This window comes from Tinamus guttatus, unplaced genomic scaffold, assembly GCF_059628265.1.
Source record: "Tinamus guttatus ecotype Peru unplaced genomic scaffold, ASM5962826v1 Tinamus_guttatus_pri_ptg000340l, whole genome shotgun sequence".
Taxonomy (NCBI): domain Eukaryota; kingdom Metazoa; phylum Chordata; class Aves; order Tinamiformes; family Tinamidae; genus Tinamus; species Tinamus guttatus.
The window spans coordinates 611,126-624,292 of record NW_028288874.1 but is presented as its reverse complement, the minus strand read 5'-3'; the positions used below and the strand labels follow the sequence as shown (position 1 = coordinate 624,292).

Here is a 13,167-nt window from a genome sequence, read left to right as displayed (position 1 = left end):
TCCTCAAATTAAGCTATATAAAGACTTACAGCTATTTTTTATTCTGCTATTTTGAAAAAAAAACAGGTTTATTTCATGATGATGAAATATTTTAAATTTAGTACATTCAGACCTTTATTGAAATGCTTATTTCTCAAATAAATAAGAACTCACTAAGTTTTCACATCTCCCTAGGTTGTCTTATTTTATTTAGATCTAAAGATTGGTATTTATGATAGATAATCCAAGTGTTGAGTGTCTTGGGAATTCAACATATGGATGGGACTACGGGAGGAATTAGTTATACGAGATTTGTTGACCAGCTTTTAATTCAGATTGTCATTTTTAACACACGGCAGTGCAGATGGTAAAGTTTTGACTGTCCGTCAGAGCCTGAATACCTTAGGGACAGCTGTTGCTGATAAATCTTTTTTACATGCTTTAGGTCAAGAGTAGTCAAACCTGTTACAGCACCTGCTTTTACATATGCAAATCTGTTGTTTTGTCATTTCATTAAACCAGGAAAGGTAGTGGTCTCTTGTGGCTGCAAGTACGCCTGGAACATAGCCCACATGAAATGAAATCTAGCAAAAAGACAAGCACGGTTTCAGCAGTATAGCCATGGGATGTTGCTTCTGTTTTGGGGCTTTGTTTCTGGAAGACTGCCTGTAATTTGGAAGGAGGGTAGAAAGACAAGTATATGTTTGGAGGCAAGAAGAAAAGGGAAGGTGTTTGCTGTCACTGACTGTAGGATAGTTGTGAAGTTTGACATGCCCAGAAGCTAATGGATGCCATGTGGGGCTCCCATACACTGCATACCTCAGTTTTCATCATCTGGTAAGCCTGCAGCGTGATTTCCGGGCACTGGAGCATACAACATGTCTACTTCGGTTTGGAGCTGATTGATCCACAGTACAGAACACGCTTGTGGGATCTTCACTCGCTATAGAACAACATAAATGATTGAAACGCTTTCTTAAGAAAGAAAAGTATCATTTGTTTATATACTTTAGTGCCTAGTAAAAATCGCTGTCAAACAGTAACACACTGGATAATAGTTGACAGTTTTGCTGCATAATGTTACGTACGGGTTGTGGAAACTCTTAAACTGTTTAGATTTTTTTAATGTATTGGGTATATATGTAGAGAACAGAAATCACGAGGAGGAAACTTTTTTCCTCATTTGTTGCACTTTGCAAATGGGCTTGTGGCATGTAATAGAAGGATTATTTTTTAAGCAAACTGACAGAAGATTTTATCCTACACTGCCATAGATTGCTGTGGGGGAGAAAGGCAAATAGTAAAATTGATGAACAAATGTTGCATGCTGTCATTTTCGATTACGTTCCTTCAGCATGAAGTTGTTGCTAATTTTTTTTAAGATATGGTAAAATTTTGATACTGCAGTAGCACTGTTGCTTGTGTTAATTATTCCATTCCCAGGCTAGTTTGTCAACAATATCCTAACCAAGCCACAAGCAAAAAATGTGTCTTAAAAATTTTATGGAGAAAAAAAATACTGCCCTGACCTTTTAACCTTGTCGACTGTGTTTTCCCATTCTGACACTATGCATTATTTTTGCAAAGGTTGGAAATTTAACTCTTCAAGGAACCAGATATCATTTTTATTGGGATATTAATTCTGGTAGGTGCTAATCTCATCAAGATTTGCAGACATTTTCCTTCATAGGCCATTCTGATTTGTAGCTTTTTCTTTTCACAGCAGTATTAAATACCAAACCTTCTCTGATATGGAAGTTCATTAGAGATATGTCTTTGATGGCAGCCCTTTCAGGGCTTCAGTTTCAAATACCTTGATGTAAAGCTTAAGAAGCCATTGTGTTGTAAGCCCTCCTTGATGTGTCTTATTTAGATCTGCATAGTAAATCAAGGAAAGTAAATAACAAGGCAGCAGATGGAAGCATGGAGATAAGGCCAGTGAACAATTGTATTTGTATTTTGTTATGATGTTGACAGGAGCTAAAATTCACTAATCTAGTTCAACTGATCTGCATTTCAAAGAAATCTCATTTAGCAGCAACTTGAAGGTTTGGAGGATAAAGTTCTTTTATTGCAGCTTTTATTGCATTCTTTGCTAATTTATCTGGTCAAGATTTAGCCTTGCTTACTTAAAGCAGCAAGCATGTTACAAGGAGTCTTAAATACTACGAAAGCATTAGTGTCTAGACTATGAACCGAAGGTAATTACATATCCAGCAGTGAATAGGCACTGTTTAGGAAATACTGTTGTCCAAATGGAATTGCAAGGGAAATGCAGATAAGGTATTTTTCCCTGTCTGTTTTCTCTTAAGTGTTTTTTTTTTTTTTAATTTAGGGAGGGGGAATGAATACATAAACAAATCTACAATTACTAAATTTAAAAATAATATTTCGGATTGCGGATTCAATCACTGAATACTTGTCTTCTCTGTTTACAAAGTCATAGATGATACTATGCTTTTATTTAAAAATGATCCTTTGGTAACTGTTAAAAGGTGCACAATAGTGAGGTAGAGCATGGACCATTATTGTTTAAATGTATGACCCAAATGATATAGACAATGTGTATTTAAATTATGTACTGTATGTTAGAGGAAGTACAATGATGTCCTGTAGAAAAAAAAAATATGTTTTAAATGTATTTTAAAAATCAAGTATGATTAAAATGAGTAATTTAAAGTAGAATTTAGTAGAATTGTATTTTTAAAAAATTCTTGTATTTTTATATATTTAATCTTGAGCAACAGGCTTAGCTTCCTGCTTTGATTTTGTTTTCATTTTCTAATACAACACTAATGATGAGCCATTTAGCCTATTGATCACAAGTGTGTGCCAACCTATCTAAGCATACAGTAATGGCAGGCATGCCAGATCAGTTTTCAAAAGTGATTTAAAGCTTCAGGCACATACCACTTCAGGCTCTAATAATAGGACCCAGCCATATAAACCAAAACCATCAGCTGCTGCATTTTAATGTCCTTGTCACAGGGGTGCTGTAATGGAGCACTTGTTCCATGCGGTAACTTGCAGACAGCACTTCCGTCTGGTCTCTAATGCAGACCCTTCTCCATAGGCTGGGAAAGCGTAGAGCTAAAAACAACTGGGAATGGTGGAAGGCTTCAGCTGTGTTTGGTACCTTTTGACTGGAGGAATCAAATTAGACTGTAGTAGCCTAATTAGATCATGGTCTGGTAGATGCTTCTTTGGAGTAGTGATGGCTTGGATGTCTTTGGGTTCCTTCTGCTCAGGACTATATGTATGAAGATGCTCTGTGGATCTGCAAGGTGAACTCTTACCAGGTTGACAATAACTTGTGTTTTGCCAGTTCAGCTGTAGACTAGTTCCCTAGGGTGGTTGACCATGTAGCTCTAAGAGCAGCTGTACAGACACAGCTAGGCAGCAGTGCTGGGAAGTGGGAAGTGGTGCTTTAGCTGCTGATCTGCTGCAAGAGATGTTTCTCAGACTACACCCCAAAATCCTCAGGATGAGCTTCCACAGAAGTGCAACACAACCCTACATCATGACCATCCATCCTGCATTAATCCCTGGCCACATCTTCCCACTCCTCCCCTGCACCAAAACAATGTCCTTGCTTTGTCTTTGGTGAAAAATTGATCACTTACTGGAGTGGGACTGTTTTCAAGTAATTTAGCTTGTATATGTGTCTTTCCTTGCAATTACATAAATGTCCAAGGCAACCCAAGAAAGGTGTGGGAGTAGTATGCAGGGAGAGTTGATAAGGAAGGAGAGGAAAGTTAGGACTGCCTCAGTGCCAGTTTAGATTATCTTACGTTGTTCTGTAGCTGTATTCTGTAGCTGTATTCTGTAGCTGTATGCAGTTGACCTCCCGCACCATTTTATGCTATGCATCTATAAAATGAAATACACAGTACAAAAAACTTGCACTGTTTTGTGAAATAAATACGTGCCATCCAGTACAATGAAGACAAATAAAGAAATCAGACCCACTTAGAAAACTCCACAGTATATCTGAATGTTTATTCGTGTCCCAGTCTGCCAAAGTTCACAAGGCAGTTTTTGGATTTGAAGATGTCCCAGGGAGACCGTCCTGCTAACATCCCCCAGTTGTAGGCAGGTAGGTCTGTATAAGCAAGTCTTTCCAGACACTGTGCTAATCACATTTCAAATAAAAATGTAAATTATCATCTACTCCACTTAGATAACTATATGTTCCTACTGTCCTGCTCCAGTTCCCAGAGTTTAACAATCCCAGAGTCTGTTTTTTGAAGCTGAACCCCATGTACCTTTAGCCCCAGCAAAGCTGGCCATCATTACATGCAGCCTAAACCCTACCCACATCTGTGCATCGCCTAGGGTGACAAGGGGGCATCCTGGTTGTCATTGAATGCCTGCCTCTTGTGCTGCTGTCCCTCCTGGCTCAAAGCGAGGGTTCTATTCTTCACACGATGGCCAGAGGGGAGAGAATTTTCAGCAGAAGGATGAGTGGGGGGTGACAGAAGAAAAAAGGAAAAAGAAGAGGGAAAAAAGAAATGCTGAAATACAGTTTTCTGGAATTTCATCTTTTGTTCCACAGATGCCCTTTGCACATCCACTGCAGTATTGTAAAAGTATTGTAAGCTAAGGTTGCTACCTACTGTCTGCTCAGCCTCCATAGGCTCAAATACCAAACTGATTTTTACCTGCTCTTGCAGCTGATTGTCCCAACATCCATCATTATATTTTTGTTGGCATGTTGACTGTTAGCTAGTTAGCCCATGTCTTTTATCACCAGTTTCAAGTATAGAATTTACTTTGACATGATAAACAGCTAATCCACGAAAGGAGTTTCATACGATTTCACTTAAGGTCAATATTATTACTGCTACTTATGGTCAATATTTTTAAAATCTTAAATAAATCTGCAGGAGAATGTGACAATTATATCTAGATTTTAAAATGTTTCAAATTTTAGTGGGTGTTTTCAGATCCTGCCAGAGATGTATATCAACATAGAAAGGAAATTGTCATTATCTTAATGACACCAATCTATGGCTTCTAAAAATGGATAGACTGTTTTACTTGTTACCATATTGCAAGTCTTTCTTTTTTTTCCCATTTTTTAACCTTTTTAAAAAATATGCAAGAGAAAGGAAGTATTGTGTCAGATCCATTTTTTTTTTCAAATAACATTTTTTTCGATTAAGTTCCAAAGAAACTAAATACCTTCATTCGGTTTTACAGCAGAGGTTTTAAAGAAGTGTGCAACATAATGCCTTCACTTTAATTCTTTGCATTCTGATTGATCTTGTTTATTCCTTATGCCATTTGCAAACTGGACAACGATGGCAGAGATTGGATTTGAGGCACCTTGCCGCAGATACGGTTGTTTCTTTTCTTGCTCTATGTTAAAACATCTTTCCTAACAAAGGTTCCACTAGTACGGTTGTACTAGTAAATCATTGATTATTTTGTGCGTTTTGTTTTTTTTGAGATCAGATTTCCAAGGAGAAACATCATAACTGCAATATATATATATATTTTAATCTGCTGTGGTATGTGGTGGCCACTTCTCTAAATTTTGAAATTTTGTGAGAAGGTTGATTTTTTCATATAGCAATTCTAAGATATTCAGTTCTTGTTTGGTACTGCATGCAGTTATTTACAGTTAGCATTACAGGGATAATACAGGATCTTGGACAGAATTTAGATTGCTCTTGTGCTACACAACTTATAATCCTATCCTAAAGACTTTATTTTTTAAATAGGCAAGTGCTAGAAAGAAAGGGGTGGATAAATCTTGCTATAAGATGAGTCTTTGATCCATGCTATATGATCTGTGTTGTCCAATGAATTTCGTTTCTACTTGAGCTTCAGGGCAAACATAATGGCAAACAGAGTAGCAGCCTCTTCTGCAAATTGTAGAGGTGTTGAGGGAGAATAGACAGAACACCAAAGGTACTTGATCCAATATATCATGCTGGCCAAAAAAAAAAAAAGATATCTGTAATCCAAACTACCCATTGCCATGTCTAGAAGAATGCTAATAAACATGCCTGCGCGTAGAGAGGAAACCTCTTGATGACTGAAATGTTAGGATATTAATTCATACATTTCATAAAAAGGCTTTGGTTGCATGCTTTTGTCTGAACAAAGTTATTTTTGTCGTTTTTTTGGTATATAGTAAGGGCTTCTTCATACAATGTTTCAGTGCATACATCTCAATATATACTTAGTTCACAAACCCAAAGATCTGTTTCCCAGTGCACAGTGCCATTTATGTTTGCTATCATCAAGATGATAGAAAGGACTGGATATATTCCTTTGGCATGTCTGGTAGATATGGATAGAATTAATTAACTTTTTTTTTCTTTTTTTCAAAAAAATGACATGCCATTCTGTGACAGCAAAGTCTTTGTTCCTGATGTCAGTCATTCACTTTCCACTGGTTCAGAAGACATCCCTGAAGGAATTTTAATTGATCTGCACTTAACCAAAATATAGCAAAAACACTGCTGTATCCCAGACATGAAAGGAAAAGAGGAGATATTGGAATATAAAGTATATGACTGTTAAGGTTTGCTTTGAGGGGAAACTTGGGACATAGACATGCTGACCAGCATTTATTTAAGTTTTGAACTACATGGAAATATATAAGGGAAATCGCAGACTACACATGAAACTAGTAAACAACTTTAGAAGCAAAACTTTGCTTTTCAGGCATCTGCGCTAGCTACCTTGAAACTGTGGATTGAGGAGACAAAGGCTTTACAGTAAAACTTTCGCTTCCTCATTTTGTTTTGTCTTGATTCTGCTATTTTTGAAAAGTCAATTCTGGGAGAGTATTTGGAAAAGCATTAAATGTGGTAAAAGAGAGAACCATGGAAATCTAACTTACAGTTCCAAAGGATCAAGCCTGCAATAAATAAGACTAGCCTGCCTGTTTACCTGATGCCGAAAGGTTGTAGACCTTGTGTGGATATAAAATTTGTTCAAGTAGTACTGTTGTAAATGAATATGTAAGGAGCCAAGACTGACCATACTCATTCCAAACAGTAATTGACCTAGATACTACTCTGTCTCCGTTAATGGCTTTCTTCCAAGAAAACATCTACCACTCTCCCTTGAATTCATAAAAACCTGCTCTATCTGCAGCATCTTTGGAAGAAGACCATAGGTTGGTTGCCTGTTTTGTGGAATCCACCTCATCCTTTCTTTTTTTTCAGGCCTGATTTTTACTACAGTTCTTGAGTTCAAAGAGTCAGGGAAGAGCCAATCTGTATTAAACTTCTCCATCGTATTCAGGCTTTTGTGTCCTCTGTCACATCTTCCCTTCATTCATCTCTATTCCTGGGTAGTCGTGGCATATTGAATTGCTACTCTTATGGAAGCCATTCTAAGCCTTTGATTATGTATGTTTTCTTTCTCTGAAACTTTTCTAGCTCTATTGTGTTCTTTTATTGAGATAAGGGTACCTGATCTGAGCAAGAGCGTTCAAGATGGAAATTAGTGCAGTGTTTTATGTTTAGTTCTTTAATCCTTTGCCAATTATTCCTAACACTTGTTTTTTTCTTTTGACTGTGACTGAGGGATGAGTTAGGTTTTCATGGGACTATCCACCAAAAAGCCATGGTTTGATTTCTGAGTAATAAGATGTAATGCAGGAGAGAACTGTGTTGTGTAATTGAGAAATAAAATTAGAATATTTATTAGTAACGGATAAAAAAATTTCCAGTGAATCTGTGCACAGCGAAGTTTTGATTGTATGCGTGACCCATGCCAGAAGTATTCAGAATTTTTTGAAGTTGCAGAATAAATAACTGATAATGGGAAATTATGTTAGTCTTTTCAGACTAATTTGATCTTCTTTTATGAATCACAGGAATAGAGTAGATGACTGCTTTAGATCCTTGATATTAAGAAAGAAAGATGTAAGAAGTGTGGGATTTCTTGCACAATATGCAGCGCATATGTGTAAAGCCACAGTGCTCTAAAGGTGCTTGTGTATTTTAAAGAAGTGATTGTAATAGCTTGCTGTAGAACACGAAAAAAAAAGAGCTTGCACTTACTGCTTTCTTATCTCTTTTTATTCTTAGATAATTTTAAGTGAAAGTTAAGGATCCTCTGTCCTTAGCTGCCGTAAAAGTGAAAGACGGTTCTGGAAGGAGGACAAGTTTGAGCAAGAGGAGAGTTCCTTCCTGCAACACAAGAAGGTGACTAGGAGACTCCAAAGAAATGTAAGTAAGTGGTTTGTAATGAAGCTAGAATTGGGACTATTTCTACTATGGACTTACATGCTCGCTAGGAGGAATATATAGCATATAATTGAATTATACAATTTATAAGTGTCTATGCTTATATAGTTTATAAAAAATATATAGAGCATACAGAAAATATGTACTCCTATGCTTGTATAATGGTAAAATATACCACAATTTTTTTTACAGCATTTTTTTAGGAAAGTGAAATGCTGAAAAGATCATAAACATATTTTTCTATCATGTTGTGTGCCTCTACATCAGTGTTAATTTAGATATGGAGAAACTCAATATCTAAATCTAAATGAGTTATGCTAGATTCTGCTTATACTCTAGAGAACGGTAGGCATCTCTGGAGACTAATTCGGCTCCACCCTAAAATTAATGCCTGGGGAATTTGGTATTATTCCTTGGATAGGTCATGTCTCTCTATTGGCAGCTTAGCTTTAGACTCAGTGAAATTCAGTGAACACATCTCACTGCTTTGCCTGTGTAAGAAGCAATTCCAGCTTCTCTCCTCCCTCTCCCCCAATTTGCCGTTCTCCGTCAGTGTAGGTACCTGTTTGTGTGGCTATGTGACAAAAACGTTTAGAGAATGGACCTAGCTAAAAATGACCACTTGTTTGTATGGTTTTGTTTTCAGCTGAATTTATCCCAGCCTTGTGCTGTCCAAGTGCCTCGGCTGGTGCCCAGAGGAACGGGGATGGGATTTGGCAGCTAAGCGTGGCATGGCAAGGTAGTTTCTTTGGCAGCAGTGCTGGCTTCTATAGCCTGAAGTGTTTGGTGATTATAAGGTACCTATCTTGCAGATATTTTCAGTGCCCTGCCATTTATAAGAATGGAAATATTTGAGTGAACCACTTTAATTATTATTTAGTAAGGAACTAGTGCTTTGTTGTGTATTTCACACTGTGGCAAGTACAAGTTTTTTACTTTCTTTGTGAATTAGAATTTAGATCTCCAAAACCAGGAAATGGCCGCAAAAGATTGGTAAACAAATAGACACCTTATCCATAGCTATATCTGAGTCTTAAAAACGCTAGTCATGATCTGTGAATTAGTGATACATGATTAGTGTTGGACTAATTTGGACACAGGATCTTTTCCTCATCAGAACAGTAAAATAGTAAATACCTAATGGGGAGGAATCAAAAATACAGAACCAGACTCTTCAAAGTAGTGTCCAGTGATAGGAAGAGGAGCAATGAGCACAAATTGAAATGCAGGTAATTCTGCCTAAATTTAAGAGAAAACTTGTTTATTGTGATGGTGGAACAGGCTGCCCACAGGGCTTGTGGAGTCTCCATCCTAGGAGATATTCAAAACCCATCTGCATTCAACCCTGAGCAGCCTGCTGTGCTTGAACGTGCTTTGAGCAGGGCAGTTGCACTAGACAATCTCCAGAGATGCCTTCCAACCTCAGCTACTGTAAATATTTATAGGAAAGCAAAATTGCACAAGATTCTTCTATTTTGTTTTGCGATGTATTTTTTTTTCTTCTTGGATATATTTAGGTATTTTGTTTGGGCTTTTACTTAAGTTTTGCCAAAAATTGCAAAACTGCGGAAGTTAGGAGCTTTCTGAAATGTGTAAATCATGTTTAAAGACTTGAGGATATAGCTAACAATCACACTGAAATCTGTGAAAATATTTAAAGGTGTGAATTAACAGCACCATTAGAAGAACCTGAACAAACATGATATGGATTTTAGATATTCATAATTAGTGTTATTTTTATAGGATCCATACAAAGGAAATTATATTTTTAATACTATTGGTGCTTTAAAATCACAGAAGTGGAGTGAAAAAAAATAAAGGAGAGATCCATTAATCTACAGCAAAAACAGATATTTTCCTGAATCTTCATCAAGAGGGCAGTCAGATCTACAGATTATCCTAACACCTTCCATTGCAGGTGCATGTGGCCAGGTTGGAACAGACTGTAATCCAGAATTAATGCCTAAGGAAGCATTCCAAAACTGGATAGATGTACTGTGATACTTCCCAATATGTTCTTCTGTCTTCTAGGATTTTTTTTTTATTATTTTTCTTGTATTTTGACATAACTGAGAAAAAGGATTTAGCCCTTTAAACTTTAGCTTTGTTAAATTTCACCTTTGATTAGTTTAGCAGAATTTTTCTGTCCATAGGCTGAATCTTTTTTTTTAAAGCTTCTGTGAAATTGTTTTATCATTTCTGAGAATGAAAAAAACTTCTAAAAAAAATCTCTCAGAACCCTTTTCTTTGTTTTTTGACCAAGGACTTGAAATTTAAGAGGGGAGTTTTAATGGGCTGTATGATGTGCCTTTTGCCATGCCTCTGACTGTCTATCCTTACTTCACTGAATTATAAGCTTTTGAAAATACCTGCTTACTCATATTCAGAAGAAGCATATGAGTTTGTCAGCATATTCTCAAAATATTCTCTGCATATTCTTAAGCTCCCTGAAATAATTGAGTGTGTCCTGGATTTATGTTTAAATGTACAAATCCCCTGTTATTTTCAGAAAGGCTCTTGTGTTTTAAATTTTCTGGGACAGTGAATTTTGATTCTGTGCTTGTTGATAAGTCTGTTTTTCTACATCTTCTGCTCACTTTTTCAGTGTATTCTTTGAGCATGGTGTCAAGAGTGGGATTAGTTTGCCCTGAAGCTTAGGTGCTAGAAGGTGAGGTGTTGTTAAGTCTGGGTTAGTCACTGTAGACTTCTCCAGCCAGTGAACAGAGATGGGCGCTTCCAGAAGGAAGATTCACATGGGCTTTTTCTTTTGGTTTGTCTTTGAATGAGATGAGTCGTCCTTTGCAGATGCCTTTTTCTTGTCACTCACAATAGAAGGAGCCTGAGGTGACCAGCACAAATTTAGACTTCCAACTTTTCTATTAAATGTTAAGGCAGATGATAAAATCTATTTCAAGTGTTAGGCTCTCAGAGTTAAGATACAGGAATGCTGCCACTGACATTGACAAAAATGTCCTGCTTACAAATGAATAAATCAATTTCTTTTTGAAAATATGATGATGCATTCAAGCTTATTAAAGGACATTTTCCATATTGCTTAGACAAAATGAGTAGGATGATGACACACACTTTCATCAACTTTTGTTTTTTATAAATGAAGGCTATTGGTTAAGTGAACATTCTTGCAATGGACTAGTTGAATGTGTCTAAATGGCATATGAAGAAATGTATCCTGTTCCATATGTGTTTTTAGTTAAGATATATATGGCAAAGAAAATCTAAAATAAGTCATGATTAAATGTCTGTTTTTTTTTCAGCCAGTTTCGATGTAGCCATGTCTTTTAATTATTACCTTGGGCAGACAGACTTACTCAGATTATTTATATGAGCTTTAAACATCTCAGTTCTTGAAATATGAAAAGTAATAAAGTATGCATTAAATATGGTGTTGATCAATATACTCGTTTTATTGTAGAGTTACATACTGTTGCTTACTGTAATCAGTGTTACTGTACCTTCTCTTACAGTTCATTGATGAATGTCATTCGAATGGGTTAAATTACTCTTTCATTTCCAATTAATCTTTTGAATATTCCTTTTTGTTCCTGGGATGTTTCTTTGGTTTACTTTCTGTCTTTCATTTATTATTTATAATTGGTACGTTATAATTTAGTAAGTAATTACATAGTAGCAAACTGCATATGTACCAATGAAAAGTCACAAAAAATTCATGATTCCTGGAATTTTTGTTCAATGCAAAAAAAGTATTTTTAATAAGGGAATAGTTGCAATGTCATTCTCAGAGCAAAATGGCCTAAAGAAAATTACTCAGATATGGGAAGTAAGCTCATATGAATAACCTCTAGACAAGTATTTTCTTTAATTCTTAAAGACAAAATAGTGTTCTCCAGTGTTTTGATCTCAGTATTAGTGAGCGGTGTGCTGTAAACATCAAGAAAATATTTCCCTTAGGAATACTCACATCTCAGTACTGCTGGCCAAGATTCCCAGTGATAAATTAGTAGAAATTTACTGAAGCTGGCCTTTTGTAGAGTGAATTCGGGTTTTATAGGCTTGATTTTTTTTTCACATTTGGCTGGCTTTATTTTATTTGTATTTACAGTATTCCTATCCTTTAAAATATTTAAAACTGTTTAGTTTTGAATGGAATTTTACACATTATCGCAAAAATCCACAAAAAGAATCTAGTTTGAGAAAATTTATAGGGGAGTTCAACCAAGATGCCACTAAACAGAGCATGTTTGAATAGTAAAGAACTGTGAGTATTTGCATTAAACTCTTCAAGTTTTGTTTTGTGATTGACATTTTGTCCTGGCCCGGATACAGAATTTAAACTGAGAAGATTCTACATGCTGAGAACTTCTGGCTGCAGTGAATGAAGCTGAGTATAGAAACCTGAGGAGTATTCCTTGAAGAAGCTTTAATGACTGTGACAAAATTAACAGAGCAAATGTTACCCAGCACAGGCATCTAAATCAGCAGTTGCTTTTTTTTCCTTTTTTTTTTTTTTCCAATAAAATAATCCCTTATGGAGTTCAGTCCCATTCCCAGTCCAGTCCCAGTTCAGTCCCAGGTAATGAATGGAGTTCAACGACACTGTTGGGCAAAAAGGGAAGATGTTTTCCTTATTGCTGGCTAGAAAGTGTAGTGATAGATTAATACTGATTAGCTATGATCACTACTGATTAGCTTTTTTCTAAATCTATATGTATATTCCCTATTCACAGAATCACAGAGTGGCTGAGATGACTGGAAAGCATCTCTGAAGTTTGTCTAGTGCATGTTGAAACCTGCTCAAAGCACGTTCAACCAGAGCAGGCTGCTCAGGGCTGAACCCAAGCGGATTTTGAGTATCTCCAAGGATGGAGACTCCACAACCTCTCTTGGCAGTTTGTTCTGACATCACAGAAAACAAGTTTTTCTTAAATTTAATCTGCATTACTTGTATTTCAGTCTGTGCTCATTGCTCCTCTTCCTGTCATTGGCTACCACTGTG

At 36.4% G+C, this 13,167-nt stretch overlaps 1 protein-coding gene across 2 annotated transcripts in view; it reads left to right on the top strand.

The window, feature by feature from the left end:
• The first annotated feature begins 8,045 nt into the window (after positions 1 to 8,045).
• Positions 8,046 to 13,167, top strand: part of FOXP2 (forkhead box P2) — a 349,666-nt gene continuing 344,544 nt past the window's right edge. For both annotated transcript variants that reach the window (XM_088529736.1, XM_088529738.1), the window contains exon 1: positions 8,046 to 8,174. The gene's annotated coding sequence lies outside the window, so the exon portion shown is untranslated. The remainder of the gene's footprint in view (positions 8,175 to 13,167) is intronic.